General features: G+C 35.8%; 1 protein-coding gene and 1 long non-coding RNA gene across 4 annotated transcripts in view; one reads left to right on the top strand and one right to left on the bottom strand.

The window, feature by feature from the left end:
• Positions 1 to 3,301, top strand: part of LOC117062211 — a 29,829-nt gene extending 26,528 nt beyond the window's left edge. The window contains exon 3 of the long non-coding RNA XR_004428259.1: positions 257 to 3,301. This is a non-coding gene — a long non-coding RNA (uncharacterized LOC117062211). The remainder of the gene's footprint in view (positions 1 to 256) is intronic.
• The window catches only part of DOK6 (docking protein 6), a 429,154-nt gene that overhangs the window by 44,047 nt on the left and 370,242 nt on the right, over positions 1 to 14,865 (bottom strand). The window lies entirely within an intron of this gene.

Raw genomic sequence — 14,865 nt, 5'->3', positions numbered from 1 at the left:
TTGAAGATAGAAATAACAATTACAAAAATCATTGTCCCAAATGTGTTAATGTGTTGATTCATAAACACAGATAAATAACAATTTTGTTAGTACATGCCACTGCTTTTCTAGCCTACAGACTTAGAAAATATGGAGAGTTCATATAATGTGTATAATTTATCATAATGTCTCCTTAAAAAGTATCTGTTTCTAATTAAAATCAGAGTTAAAAGGAATAATTGACAATTGTATATATGTATATATTCTATTCTTACAGATTGTGAAAACTCTGCCATCACATAGTAAATTGAAGAATTAAACCACTTGTCAATATAATTGAAAGGAGATTTTCTAAACGTCAACAGCACAAACAAAATGTCTTCATTTTTCTGAGCAACTGACCTTCTTAGAAATCATAAGCCCACTTTGGGATAATGAATTATAAAGTTAAAAGTCTTGTTTTTCATTGTCTCAGTGAAAACAACCTTCAATGACACTCCTCAAGTCATCTGAACCTAAATCTTTATTCACCAAGTTAAAACAACAGACAAACATGGTCTCCCCCAGTCATTTTTCTCTTTGTATTGCTCTCTTCTGGGAACCCAGACATTAACCTCAAACATTTGGTTTAGGGAAAATCAGTCCTCTTTCTGACATTTCTAGTTTGAATTACCTCTGTTTTCATTTGGCTGAATTGTTTTTGGTTTATATTTAACCCAAACTCATGTGAAATAGAGAAATAAGGTAGAGGTTTTGTTAAATTAAACCAAAGTGACTTTCTATTTCTTCCTTCAACTTTTCTGCACTATACTTCTTCTACAGCAGGGGTCGTAGCTATTTTTTAAAAATAAATCTCTGTTACTCATTAAATCTTCCCTTTGGAATTTCTTTCATTAGATTTATCAAGAGTAAATGAATTCTGTAAAATTGTGAGTCATGTTATTTCCTGCTTGGTGCATTTTTATACAGTTTTCTTGCATTTGACATATTAACTTCTTATTGCAGGTGGTTTGCATTTTATTTAAGAAGAATTTTCTCAATGTTGTACAAATGGATTTTCCTTTTTTCTTGCCTTACTATGTAGTGATTGGGAAACTATTATCAAATGTCTGTGATATTGCTAGGAATTATAATATTAACAAAAGAGCATTTCATAAAATTGTTATAATTACCAGATATACATGAAAATGTTTAGAAATTTTAATTCAACAACATAATTACTTTTACATTCAATAATTATTTAATAATATGGTAAAATGCTTCTGCAAAGTGTTAGGTGAAAATGGAGGCTTTATAATCAGATAAATCAATACAAAAATAGTATATGTAACATCATAAAACCAACCAAATTTTTAATAATGGACTTTCAATCTATCTTTCATATATCTTTTAACAGCTACTAATTATCATTTCTTCCTTTTTTATTAAAGTTATTAGAAATAAGAGCTAAAGGAGATAGTTTCTTATAGCAATTCCTACTTTCTTTGGGTTAAAATTTTATAGAAAAATATTGTGATTTATCTTTTGTGTTGGTCAGTTTTCTATTGCTATAAAGACTACCTAGGACTAGGGCAATTTATTAAAAAGAAAAGAAGAGGTTTAGTTGGCTCACATTTCTGCAGGCTGTACAAGCATGGTGCCAGCATCTGTTCAGCTTCTGGTGAGGCCTCAGGAAGCTTTTAATCATAGAAGAAGGCCAAGGGAGAGCCAGCATATCACATGGTGAGAGAGAGAGAGCAAGACAAGGAGGCCTTGCAGACTCTTTGAAATAACCTGATTTCGTGTGAACTCACAGAGTGAGAACTCACTCATTATGGTGATGACAGCACCAGCACACTCATGAAGGATCCACCCCCATAATCCAAATATCTCCCACTAGACCCTCCTCCAACATTGGAGCTTGTATTTCAACATGAGATTTGGAGGGGACAAAACCTCCAAATCATAACATCTTGCATTTTTAATTTTAATAAGAAAGACATAATTCTTTTTAGAAATTTGAGATAAGATTTATTTCCGTAACAAGTACTGATGCTCTGTGACTTACTACAGGGTAACTTCTGGATAAGTCTGAGGATGTAACTCCATCATCAGTCAAGGAGCATACCGAATGCATGTGGCTTTCTTGCCATCATGTAGTTGAAAAATCGTTAAGTTGAACCATGATAAATCGGACACTGTATATTTGTTGTGGGCACTCTTTACCAGGAGAAAAAAGACACAGTTTCTGTGCTCAGGGAGCTTGTGATTTACTGTAGAAAGAGATGATTGCACTGTTAAACACATATTCATATAAAACGTTATGTGCCTTATCATGGGAGGGTGGGGTTCAGATGATATGAGAGAACCCTTGGCATGGGTGGGCCATGGAGGGCATAGGGTGGAGGAAAAAGGGTTGCCAGAACTAGAGCATCATAAAAGGCCTCTGAAAGTGATGGTGTTAAAGAAGAGGACTGAAATTTGAATTTTTCCTCCTTCCTTTGCCAATGTTATTTATAATATGTATTGACAATAGCTAACAGAAATTGCTTCTTATATAAGCCTTACTTTCTTTTACTCAAAACTTTGCAAAAACAATTCTGATTACTTTTACCTGGAGCAGGGAAAAGGAGCCTGGGTTAGGTTGCCCAGGCAAGGGAAAAGCACATAAGATGGTTTTAATCTGAGAGAAAGAACAGTGACTTTTGGTAATTAAAACATCAGTATGGCTGACTTGGCAGCCCAGGTGGACCGTGAGAAGAGGTGGGAGAAAGGGGATGGAGAGAAATACAGCCTATAGTGTAAAGGTCCTTAGAAGTCCTGGAAAGCAGTTCAGACTTTAACACAATGACCACAGGGAGTCATGACAATGGGACCGTAGCAGTCATTTCTACTAAGATCATGCTTGCTGCAATGCAACGGATGGATTGCAGCAGGCTGTAGAGAAGACGAGTTTGGGAAACCACTTATGTGGCTGTTTAAACAGTTTATGGAATCTGCCAATATTTGATGGCCTTGAAATTATCATTTAAAGATAGAACTATTTATTAAAAATTAATGAATTTCAATTTTGGCACTTAATAGCAAAAGCAAGCAAACAAAAAAAAAAAGATCAAGAAACAACCTAGATGCCTGACAATGAGTGTTGGTTATATTAATTATGCTACAGACATGTGGACTAGAATACAATATGGCCGTTATAAATGATGTTGTTTAAGAATATTCATGATTGGGGAAAATGCCCAAGACATGTTGCTAAGGAAAAGGCTGATTAAAAAGTAGTCTTAAAGCCATGAGTCACTGAAAAACAAACAAACAAAAAAGCAAAACAACAACAACAAAACAAAAAAAAACTCCATCAAACTAAACAAAAAGGCTGGGCATATGTTTATACCCAAATACCAATACAATTGTCTCTGGAGATATGAATGAATTTTAAAATAAAAAATTTCATTTTAGCCTTGATGCTCTTTTCTTTTTCCAAATTTTCTTTGGTGGCCATACATTATTTTACTCAGAAATACACGTACTTTAAAATAAATCTGTTTGTTGTAACAAATAAAATCATTAAAGAAACATTTCAGAAGTCATGTATCATGTTATTTGAAAAGAATGTAGTGTAGAGAAAAGTCACACATTTCTTGAAGAACAAAACACCATTCTCCTGCCTCAGCCGGCTGAGTAGCTGGGACTACAGGTGCCCACCACCATGCCCGGCTAATTTTTTTTTGTATTTTTAGTAGACAGGGGGTTTCACCGTGTTAGCCAGGATAGTCTTGATCTTCTGACTTCGTGATCTGCCTGCCTCAGCCTCCCAAAGGATAGTGGTAACATTTCTAATCTGTGCAGTGTCCAAACTGCTCAGTGGCTGATTCAGAGAGGCCAGGTTAAATAAGGGCATGTGATAGGAACCACTGTAAAAATGATGTCCCGTGCTTTTCAGAGGTCACTTTCATAAGGAAGAAAATAGGTAGGGATGGCATTGGGAGTTATGCCTGATGTAAATGACGAGTTGATGGGTGCTGACGAGTTGATGGGTGCAGCACACCAACATGGCACAGGTATACATATGTAACAAACCTGCACGTTGTGCACATGTACCCTAGAACTTAAAGTATAATAAAAAGAAAACAACAACATAAAAAGAAAAACAATCTATCTTTCTGAAACTATTATAGAATTGAAATAGAAAAAGTCTGAAGAAGACAAAATATTCACATGAACACTTTTCCCCCCAAATTATCAGTTCTGACAAAATAAAGTAACAAAGGTTTTTGTGTTAAAGCAATTGTATTACACATGTATACAGATAAAGTACATTGGATGAATCATGTTTAATAATAGCATTTAATATCTTTTCCAGAAGCATAATGGGTAATTTTTCCAGCATAAGTGATTTATGAAAAAAAGAACTAAACAGAAACAAAATAAATGCGGGATGATTTAGCTTCTTTGTTATAAGCAATTTGAAAATGTAATGGGGAAGAGGAGAAACTAATTGTAATACTGGAAAATTTTAAAGTCCCACTTAATGAGACGTCATTTGGTAAGCAGAGTATCTAAAGGAAAATATTAAAATACTCTGAAATTAGGTAAATCCATAGATTAGTGGCTTTATATTTCATTTACTGTTTCAGTGCAATAGAAAAAGTAAGCCAAATTGAATGGCTCCTATTTTTTGTGTGTGTGTGTTTTTTTAATAGAACATAGGGAAATAAAGAAAAACTAAAAATAGTAAAAAGAATTCCATAAAAATAAGCTGAACTGCAAATATTTCTTTCCTGCTGATTTCAATTTGTTGCCTTAAACTTGTATATACTGGGAACTGATTCCCAGCCCTTGAAAGACAGCTATGATAATTACTTTTATTTCCTTTTATATTAAAGTCAAATGGCTTGGAGAATCAAGTTGTGCTGTTAAGTTTAGAGGTTGCTCAGCTGACATCTGAGACTGAAGCCACTGAAGTGTGAGATAACCGTGATAAAATGGCTCAGTCATTGAGGGCACCCTAAAACTGATTGATTCTCAGAATAGAACCACACCTTAGATTTATTATGCTGTATCTTCCACAAATGGCTGAAGCAGTCTGATTACTTAAGACATTGATTCTGCATGATAAACCTATTACATTTATATCCCATGGCCAAAACTTGTTGTGGAAGTAGTTTTCTTTATAGCGCTTACTGACTTGCTGGGGGTATTTTATGATCTTGAATGCTTGTCAGGAAAATATTGGAAATAATCAAGCAATGCTGAAGAACTACATGTACCTTTCTGTTTATACAGAGTTAATGCAGAAACATTTTATGCTTTTTTTTTCACTTTTTTCCAAGAATGGACAATTTTAGTGATTTCAGAATGACAGGTGCTTTTCATAGTTGATTCTGTTAGTTTTTAGGTCAAAGACGAGTCAGGATTAATAATCTCATTTACAAAATGAGGTTAGGAGTTCCTAAATTCCAAATATTTAATCTTTTTTAGTTCGTCTTCAGCATATTGCTGTTGACGATAAACTTCTTAAAAAATAGGAACTTCTAATTTTGAAACATCTTAATGGATTATAGAAAAACCATCTGAAAACATTTAAAATGTCATGTGAAGTATTTCCTTTTAGCTCACAACTCCATTTTTTTTGCTTATAGGTAAGTATACTTGTAATAATAGTAATACTTGGTAAAATAATAGCAAAAGTGATGACAGTTAAGGCTGAATGTAAGTTTACTATGTACTAGGGTCCATGTTTTCAATAATTACATTAAATTCTGTTTAAAATCCAGTGACTTGCTCAAATGATTTTTAGTTCTGTTTTGTACATTAAGAAACAGAGACAACATAGTTGTTAAGTGTCCTGCCTGCAGTTGTATTGCTAGTACTTGACAGAGGATTCCAGTGAAGTTGGTCTCATCTCAAAACCGTTCTCTCTGCTATGAAGGATAACAATAAGAATAAGTTGAAGTTAAAGAACAGATCATGAAGTGAAAATGCTTGTCTCTATAACATAAAAACTCGTAAACGGTAATAATAATAAAGAAAATTACAGAGAGAAAAATTACACAGAGGCAACAATCACTTTGTTGTTGTTGTTGTTGAGATGGAGTCTCGCTCTGTCTGCCAGGCTGGAGTGCAATGGTGCGATCTGGGCTCACTGCAAGCTCCGCCTCCCTGGTTCCCGCCATTCTCCTGCCTCAGCCTCCCGAGTAGCTGGGACTACAGGCGCCCGCCACCACGCCCGGCTAATTTTTTGTATTTTTAGTAGAGATGGGGTTTCACCGTGTTAGCCAAGATGGTCTCGATCTCCTGACCTTGTGATCCGCCTGCCTCAGCCTCCCAAAGTGCTGGGATTACAGGCGTGAGCCACTGCGCCTGGCCAACAATCACTTTTTTTTAGCGCACTAGTACCTGCCTTAATATTTGATGAAAGAAAGAAGAAGAAGAAATGACTACAATATAAAGCTTAGTGATAGCACTATGAGGAAGTAAGAAAATATTACAACCTAAGAACTAGGGAGAATAAGCTCTATGCAATGTTATCTGTAATACCAAATAGAAAACAGTAAGTGCCAAATAAGAAAAGGAGGAAAAAAATGTCATGGCAATTCAAAAGAGGAAAAATTACATCTCATTGGTAAAACAGTGAGAAAGTCTTAATAAAATAAGTAGAAGACATCTGATTTGCAATAATACTTAGTTATGTCAAATTTATTCTGTGTATTATTTTAAAAATTAGTAGACTAAAAATTAGGCTGTTATTTTTCCTAGTGCTAGCAAAATAGAGGATTACTGCCTCTGTTTTGTTTATATTCTGCCTTAATGTATGAGCGTATTTTGTAAAGGTTAATATAATCTCAAGATGTTAACTTCCTGAGGCAACACTCTAACAACTTTACAACTTCACATTTTTCACATTTAATATGCATTTTCAGTGGGTAAAATTATCTGACTACAGTGATGGCGGCATTTCATTCCCATAAAAAAGATATAACTCTTCTCAAAGAATCTTAGATGAGTTATATCTGAGCAATGCCAACACATAATTAAATTTAAAATCATTTCTATTCTTCCTTTCAGTTAGTGAGAAGCCCTATCATTTGGGGTAGGTTTTGTGCAGGTGTAAAGTATTGGTTTCTAATTATTTCCTGATAAATACAGGCCATTTCATCTATCAGGAGGTAAGTTAGTAATTGGAAATAATCGATTAATTTCAAAGAAATTACTAGACTGACAGATACAATTTCCAGAAAGAGTTATCACTATAGTCCAGCTTAGTCAGTTCATCAAAAATAAGCTCTTTTCAAGAATCTTACTAAAAGAAAACATTAAGTCAGACTCAGGATTTATTTAATCTAAACTTTACCCTCTTTTCAAGATACCAGCCTTAGGAGGAGCTATGTAACAGCAAATAACTTCAGTATTCTAGGCTGCTCAAGAAACGAGCATATGAGAATTACAAGCCAATGCTGCACAGATTCCTGCAGCTGGCTTCACAGTGTGGGATCCTGACTGTGCCTCTTTTCGGGACGTGTACTTTGTCTAGTATTTGTACACATGTGCTAATGTGACAGGTACACTTTCTAAATTCATTCATGATGGGGAATTGCCAGTGACTTTAATCTTTCCATAAACTTTATTTCATGAGAAAGACTGGTCTTTTTTTTTAAAATCATTGTGTGCCATGTTTTGTGCACAGCACACTCTACTTTTAAGGATAGGTGTGTTAATGCCTATCAGAACTCTTACTGTCAAAGTACCATCAAAGATGGTGCAGTCTTATGTTCTTAGATGGCTGGCAAACAGGTGAAAGTGAATAGAAATTGCCATCTTGTGGCCAGCATGTATTAGGCTTATGTATATTAATAAAAAGTTAATTAAAATGGAAGGAATGGGCAAGGAGGGCACTCTGCTATTATCATTGCAGACAGATTCTTGATAACAGTTTCTCATTATGTGGAATGGCAGAATTGGGGATCAGAGAAATTATTTGTAAATGTGGATCCCAAAGCCTTCTTACAAAGCAAGCTAAGGCTCGTCTGTGAGTTTCCAAGACCCTTCTTTGGAATTTTCATCCTTTCTATCACGCTGTTCCTGAGCTCACATTGAAGCAACAGGAGTTGCTGGGATCCTTCTCTGCCTCATCCAGTAATTGGGACTCTGGCCACAGCCAGCTTTCCCTGCTCTGCCGCTGCCCAGATAATTGCCGTGACGTTTCATTTCTCTCTTCTCGGAAAGAAACATTCAGGCAGAAAACTCATTCTTCTAGAAAGTGCCCCAGGCCCTCTGTTACAGGATGAGTACGGATCACAGTTCAGTGGCTGGCTGTTTCCCTGCATGGTCAAAGCTTCTTTCCACGGTTTGATTACTCAGAGGAAAAATAAACCTGAGCAGACCCATAGAGTTGTTTGTCTCTTCTTTCCCACTTGTTAGGAGGTGGTTAAAAGCAGATAAAACTTCTCCTTAAAGACCTTTACTTTGAGTGCTGCAAGACATTCCATTGTCCTGACTGCCAAATGCAGAAAATTCCCAAACGGGCTGTCGTTAAATCAATCAGTGTGTATAATGAACGGACTTTGTTATAAAGAAGGCCTGGCCCTCTGCCTAGCACACAGTTGGTGCTTAGTAAACATTTGTTAAATGAATACAGGCGTCAGAGAACTGGAACCTTTTTCTCACATTAAACAATGTTGTTGCAAGATCTTTGTCTTGATTTCTGCTTTCTCTGGCAACTGGGTTGTGCTGTCTTTCAATAGATTACTATTAAGTTTTGTAAGATGTTCCTACACACTGTTTCATAATTCAAAATATAAATATATTTTTAGCTCTATAGAAATAGCCTGATATCCTTTATCACATGTTTTTAAAGAATGAAAGATTTCTACGCCCCTTGTAAAACATATTCTGAATGAAAGAAATGGAAGGGCTAAGCATTTTAAAGCTTAAACAGCCTTTGCTATCAACTGATATAAATCTTATATGAGAACTGTACAGCTCAGAGATGATCATCTACTTTTCTTGGTTGTTTAAGAGGTTAGTGAACAAACTGGGTTGAAAACTCAGGTGTTGTAACTCCAAGAATAATGGAGTTATTGTAAATGAAGTTATATCAGATGTCCCCAACCTTTTAGCACCGGGGACCAGTTTCATGGAAGACAATTTTTCCATGGATCAGGGTGGGGAATGGTTTCAGGACGATTCCAATGCATTACATTTATTTTGCACTTTATTTCTATTATTATATTGTAATATATAATGAAATTATTCTATGACTCACCATAATGTGGCATCAGTGGGAGCCCTGAGCTTGTTTTCCTGCAACTAGACAGTCCCATCTGGGGGTGATGGGAGACAGTGACAGATCATCAGGCATTAGATTCTCGTAAGGAGCATGGAGCCTAAATCCCTCGCATGTGCAGTTCACAATAGGGTTCGTGCTCCTTTGAGAATCTCATGCCGCTGATCTGATAGGAGGCAGAGCTCAGGCAGGAATGTGAGTGATGGGGAGTGGCTGTGAATACAAATGAAGCTTCACTAGCTTGCCTGCTGCTCACCTGCTCTGTGGTCTGGTTTCTAACTGGCCATAAACCAGTATTGGTCCTTGGCCTTGTGATTGAGACCCCTGCTTTGCATCCTATCTGGAAGTAGAATATGATGAGTATGGTGATGGAGTGGAATCTTACTCAACTCATTTGGCATATCTGTTCTGAAATCCCATTCTGTGAAATAAGAGACATTGTCAATGTTCCCACTGCCAGTATTCCTAAGGCAAAGTACTACCTCATTTAATGAAACAGAAACAGTGGATTTTAGAGCTGAAAAACCATAATGGTAAAAAAAACATTTTTTGATGGAATTGAAAATAGGCATTCATTTTACATTTAATTACTTTCTCCTTTCGCTAATGACATTAATGCAGACCTCTGGCAGGGTGCTTGCCCTAGAACAGTGCAAAAGGCAGATACTTCTGTAGAAAGCTAGCTACAAGGAATTTGAGTATTTGATAGAATTATGTATAATTGACTAGTACTGGGGATGCTTGGGAGGGAAGCTGTGAAGACGGGGCCCCAGTGACATGGAAAGGAGGCAGGATCCAAGTGATGACCACCATGAGACACATATCAGGATTATTTCATGAATTTACTGAGCAAAATGAAAAATTTCCATTCAGGGTGTTGGGAGAGTGGTCTGCCATTTATCACTATGAGTATTCATCTGAAGCTTCATAATTCTGTCAGAGATATTAAATAGAAATAAATAGGAAGAGGAGTATTTGGCTAAACTTAATGTCTATGATATCACAGCATCTCAACAAAACAAGAGAAGAGTCGTCAGTTTCGTTGAGTGTGGCTTTTACTTTAATATCCCCCTGGGATTTTGTCCTATAATTCTTGGTGTAGGGTTATTTTTCTTCAAGGAACAATGAAAATGCCATTTATTTTTCCCATAGTGGTGATTTCTTTCTCTCCAGATGTGCAAAAGATGTTGGGAAATTGCTATCTCTTCTAAGAAATCTTTTCTCCCCAGTAGTGAAAAGAACTCTGAAAACTTGGGTTTAAATTCTGGCTCTATCACGTTCCAGTTATATGATTTAATGCAACGTTTCCTAAAAGTAAGAAAATTTTTACATTGAACCCTTTCCTCAGATCCCTAGGAGTCTTAAGTTCCCCTGTTTAAAAAAGATTGTATTTAAAATAAAACATCATTTTGTTATTGTGATATAGGTGTCCATGCAACCATAATTACACATGTAAAGTGGCCCTGGAGTTGTGTGGAACTAAAGCAATGTCACTTTATGAAACTCTGGTGCAGTAATCAACTAGCTGGCCTTTCTGTCAACACCTTGGTCTCGCCATTAGCCAACTCTTTCTTTATGTGTGGACCATCAGTTGGACACAAATTCCTTGGAGATAGGTAAAAATAGTATATGCCTAGGACAGTGCCTTGTGTTTGTAGATAACTATTTGTGGATTCTAATCTATATTAAATGGATATGTCTGTTTTTGTTACTGTTTCAAAAATTCTATAACCTGAAAATCATGGTCAAAGTCTGAAAACTCACCTGAGAACTATAAGTCAATCTACTGAGTTACTGTTCTCAGCTTTCAGCCTATGAAGCAGTATACAAATGATACAGTTTCTTGATCCTCTGGTACTATTTATTAAAAGTAGGACATTTAATACAATAAAAGAAAAATGATGCTGCAAGTAATTGTTTCTAATATTGGATATTTATTTATCTATTTCCTAGAAGATGACTGACTATAAAATTGAATACATTTTGTCACTAAGTTATTCTTCATTTTCAATGTCAGTCTTTGTTTCAGTGGATCATTACTAATTTTCAATGGAGACTATTATTTCTTGTTTTTCTATAATTTGCATCACTTTTTATTATCTCCTGAAGGATGATTTAGCACATTGATCAAGGACAGCAAAACCTAGAAAAGCATGTAACATGTTGTAATTACAAGGTTCAAAGGACTTATTGTTCTTATTTTTGATGGGTGAGATTCTCTTACATACTGGAATTTGGGTCACAGTAGCAATGCACCTAGTTAGAGCAATGAGACAATCTCAGCTTCTCATTGCTTACCACCCCAATAGAAAAAGGGGCAGAGTGCACAGCAGTTTCTTGTGTTGTTATAAAATACAGAGATAATAATTTCAGTTTCATTTGTTGAATTTCCTTTTTATTTTAATTACACACACACACACAAACACACACGCATACACACACCTGACCGAATATAATGGATCATCCACTTTATAGTTGAGTTGGGAACATTTAGGGAGATTTACCAATATAATGCAAGCATTAATTTTTGATTTGGAAAGAATAAACTAGAATGAAATAAGAGTAAAAGGTCCTATAAGAGGTATTTAGTTTACTTGTAAAGCCAGATTTTAGATGCATATATACTATATATTATTTTATTTAACAAATATTTAATAATTTTTATAAAGCCTATTAATAAGTACTAATCACTGTGGAAGAAGAAATTTAGAATTAGGGAGACAAAATTGTACCAGCATCATTTTTCACAATTGTCCCTTTGACTCATGGTCATGTTTGTAACTCAACTATATGGTCTTGGTTATTATTATTGGAAAGAATTTCTTACAAAGTAATAACAAAACATCATTTATCTTTAAAGAACCTCAATAAATGCCCGCTAATTTTCTGTTTTAAGGAACTGTTTATTCTGTTAAAACGAGTTGAAGTCATATACTCCATTGTATTATAATGAGTTGCATTATTTCTGTTCTTTGGTTATTCATGGGAAAACATTTCCATTATTTCATGAGATAGCCTTGCTGAAAGTGAAAACACAGGGCAGCTGGACCAATTTTTTATGCTCCTACAGCTATTTCTCACCAAGGAGTCTGTCTTCATTACCTGGTAGTGATTCTGTTACTGACATGGGTACGTTTAAGAGGCATTATGATTACAGTTTACACATTCTCATTACACTAATGCATATTGTTTTATGCTGAACACTTTTGCCAGTCTTCCAAATGATCAGTTAGGACGCCTCGGATAGCTTTACTCTCTGTTCGTTAAGTGCCAAGTTTAAACAGATCATATGCTTAACATTACCTTAATGCTGGAATCTCCACCTACTGCTTAATTGTTATGTGTTACATATCATTGAAAACTTCCATTCTACACAATGAAAATGGAACAGAACCCTCTAATTTCTTCTCATTACAAAGAGCCCATTTATGCTTACAAATTGTGGCTGCATTCTACAGGAAGTCAGTCATCCCTCCGTGTTTGTGAACTACACAATTGTTTAAGTGAGTGAGAAGACGACTCAGGAGATTTCTAGATTCCTAATGACATTAACACACACAACTAGTAACGTGCCAGTTCTAGTACCTTGTTGGGTGTGTATCCTGCTTTGTGAGGAGAACTTTAGGGCCCCCAGTTTAATCCAGAAGAGACCTAGATTACCCTTGGTTATTTAATAATCCTTTAGGCACTTGGGAGTTGACTTCTAGACAAAGTACAGATGTTTGGAGACTTGAGGATGCCATGCAAGAGTTCTCTGCCATTTAAAACCCTTGTCCCCCAAGTGGCTCCAGAAGGACATTGGAGGATTTCATAATATCTTAGAGCTGCTGGTAACTCAGCAACTTCTGGAGAAATACACTTGTAAGTGGTAGCACCTGTTGGGTATGGACACCCTCAAAAGTAAGCTAATTGCCGAGACCGAATGTATTTAGTCTAAAGTGCATGCAGGTAGAGCATGGAGGAGAAAGCAGACTAGTTAAAACCCTTTCGGTATGACAATAAAGATAGTTTGTCTTTTTGAGAACTCATTTGGGTCTTCTCCCAGGCTCTAGAGAAGCACATATTCCTTCCCTTCATGTATCTGTCTTAGCTAAAAAGTTTGAAAACAGGTACTGTATCATATTAGAACCACTTTTCACTTTGAGGTAGTTTAGCAGTGTGCCCTAGATTTCTGTTTCTGGTTGTAATGGAATATCTAGGAATGAGCTGGCTTTACCTTTTGGTAGTAAACAATTTAAAAAAACTGCATCAACATATAAAACAATTGATTTCATACACTGGACAACAGGTAGCACAAGACTGTGACCCTTGACAGAAGAAAAACAAATAAAATGACTTTCATGATTCTTCCTTATAATGTATTGATTCAATTTTCTCTTCCACTGTCAAAGAGATGAACCCAAGGTGATAATCTGAATGGAGGTCCACATGCCCCCTGTCTAAATACTTATGTTACAAATAAAGCGAACATACTGTAAAAGGAAATATGTTATATTGTCCTACTTTGACAAAGCCACGTAATTATGACCAAAAAAAAAGTGTACTGGATCTTAATGCTAGTTATACAAATATTTTCAGTTTGAGAAAATTCATCAAGTTTTGTTTTGTTTTGTTTTTTGAGACCAAGTCTCACTCTGTCGCCAGGCTGGAGTACAGTGGTGTGATCTCAGCTCACTGCAACCTCTGTCTCCTGGGTTCAAGCTATTCTCCTGCCTCAGCCTCCCAACTAGCTGGGTTTACAGGCGTGAACTACCATGCCTGTTTAATTCTTATATTTTTGATAGAGATGGGGTTTCACCATGTTGATCAGGCTGGTCTCAAACTCCTGACCTCAAGTGATCTGCCTGCCTCAGCCAGCCAAAGTGCTGGGATTACAGGCATGAGCCACCAGGCCTGGCCATCAAATTGTATACTTGGGATCTGTGCATTTTTGAATTAGGTCAAACAATTTGAAATTGCTGGTATTTAATCACTTTTGACCTACAAAATTAGAAATCACATGGTTCAACATAACATACCCACATGTATGAATTTTATAGGACAAAATGTCTGCAAAGTGTCAAAATTTACTGTCTTTAATAATTGTGCATGTCTCAGTGTTTTACTGGTCATAGTGCAAAATGTTCCTTAGGGTGTGTATTCTGCTTTGTGAGGAGAACTTTAGGGCACCCAGTTTAATCCACTGTGCTAATGGACTACCTTCTGAGTGTTTTTGAAACCATACATTGTATGTCAAAGCCAGAAAACGAACACTTGCTACTGGTAGGAAATAACACTTCATTATGCATTATTCTTGTGTTTAAGTTCTGAGGAAAATTAATTGATCTCACCACTCAAATTTTCCCCATCACTTTCTGCAATATAACATTACCGTTATTTCAACTCTACATCAATCTCTTTTTTCCATAAGGCTGACTCTTTATACTAAAGATTATATTCAGAATAGGAATTAGGTTAAGCCACAAGTGACTCATTCATTGAAAGCTCAGACTTGTAAAATAAAGGGAAGCAGTCCGTTTAACGTATGAAATATGCTTGTATCAAAATACAATTTTTAAGATCAACACATATTTCAAAAATCAAATATAGGATTTTTTTGCTAGATTATTATCATGTGTTTT

Source organism: Trachypithecus francoisi, unplaced genomic scaffold (assembly GCF_009764315.1).
Source record: "Trachypithecus francoisi isolate TF-2019V2 unplaced genomic scaffold, Tfra_2.0 Contig01474, whole genome shotgun sequence".
Taxonomy (NCBI): domain Eukaryota; kingdom Metazoa; phylum Chordata; class Mammalia; order Primates; family Cercopithecidae; genus Trachypithecus; species Trachypithecus francoisi.
Note: the sequence above shows the minus strand (reverse complement) of the source record. Positions and strands in the feature narration are given on the sequence as shown.